The sequence below is a fragment of the Epinephelus lanceolatus genome, chromosome 2, assembly GCF_041903045.1.
Source record: "Epinephelus lanceolatus isolate andai-2023 chromosome 2, ASM4190304v1, whole genome shotgun sequence".
Lineage (NCBI taxonomy): Eukaryota > Metazoa > Chordata > Actinopteri > Perciformes > Serranidae > Epinephelus > Epinephelus lanceolatus.
The window spans coordinates 288,478-290,000 of NC_135735.1; the positions used below are offsets into that span (position 1 = coordinate 288,478).

The 1,523-nt window shown below is 40.1% G+C and overlaps 1 protein-coding gene across 1 annotated transcript in view; it reads left to right on the forward strand.

Annotated features, from left to right (window-relative positions):
- The first annotated feature begins 1,405 nt into the window (after positions 1 to 1,405).
- The window catches only part of agrp (agouti related neuropeptide), a 13,507-nt gene continuing 13,389 nt past the window's right edge, over positions 1,406 to 1,523 (forward strand). The window contains exon 1 of the mRNA XM_033631076.2: positions 1,406 to 1,478. The gene's annotated coding sequence lies outside the window, so the exon portion shown is untranslated. The remainder of the gene's footprint in view (positions 1,479 to 1,523) is intronic.

Sequence of the window (1,523 nt, forward strand, 5' to 3'; positions counted from 1 at the left end):
ATAGCAACCGATTGAAATGTCAAACTTTGAATGGGCATATCTCATTCCCCGTATGTGGTAGAGACATGAAACTTTGCACAGAGATGCCTCTCCTCATGAGGAACACATTTGCCTCAAGAACCCATAACTTCCGCTTATATAGATTTTCCATTTACATTTTGAATTTTTTGAAAAACACTTCAAATGGATCTCTTCCTAGGAAGTTTGAGCGATCTGCATGAAACTGGGTGAACATAATCTAGGGACCAATATCTAAAGTTCCCTCTTGGCAAAAGTTGGAAAACTTACTAAAACTGAGCTTCTATAAGGCAATGAATATTGCGGAGGGCGTGGCTCATCACATAAAGGTGTATAACATCTCAAGGGTTTCACCCATCACCACGCAACTTTGTAGGCATATGACCACACATAATCTGAGGGGACCCCTCCATTATTGACCCCATCAAACAAAATGGGGGCGCTAGAGAGCTCATTTCTTATCTAGGCCTAACCGCCATATGGATTTTTACTAAATTTGGTAGATATGTAGAACAGGATGCCTCAAGGTGACTGGAGAAATTTAACTCTAATTGGCAACTGGGTGGCGCTATAACAACAGAAAAATGCTTCAAAATGGCTAAAATGCGACCGATCGCTGTGGCTCCCCCTGTGGACCAATGTTGGTGTTGTTTTCTAATGTTTGGTATGACTAAGTCATGGTATGGTATGCTGCTGCAACAAGGGCTAGCTGCACCTTTCCCATGTGAACTACCAGTGCGCCCCACTTTGAAGTCAATACAACATATAAACACTTTAACTATCTGCCTTTCAACGTGCTACCTCAACTACTAATGTACAGTTTTAGCCCACTAACTATCCCACTATTGGCAATGGTACTACTGTACTTTCAATAAAGCAATCGTGCTATCACATTCACAAACACTCTGTCTGAATACATTGCTCCTCTTAATGGGTTCAGTTGACTATTTAATCTGCAGTTTCCTATGACCTGTATCCCAAACACACACCATGTGAAACTGTACGTGGGCAATACATATATATATATATATATATATATATATATATATATATGTATGTATTAACACCCCCCTCCACACACACACATACACACACACATACAAGCAGGCCAAAAATATATGTTGAAAAAACAACAATGCTCAACAAACAAAGAGGACTCAGACTCAGACTCAGAGAAACTTTGTTTTTGTCTCGTTGACATTAAAAATATTTTATAAATAATCTATTGATGTAAACATGATAGTTAACACTGACGGTAACTTTACATTCTGATTATAATCAGATGATGTCATTTACCAGCAGTACACACACACCAACATATACAGTTTAAATTAATATCAGCCTCCATCTGATGAAGGTCACTCCCCACCCCTGCAGGTCATGTGACCTCCTCCCCTCCTTTAAATCTGCGGTCGTCCCCTCAGAGAGACGAAGACGACAAAGACGAGTCACAGTGACAGGTGAGTCACCTCCTCTCTCTCTGTGCCATATCAATATATTTACTG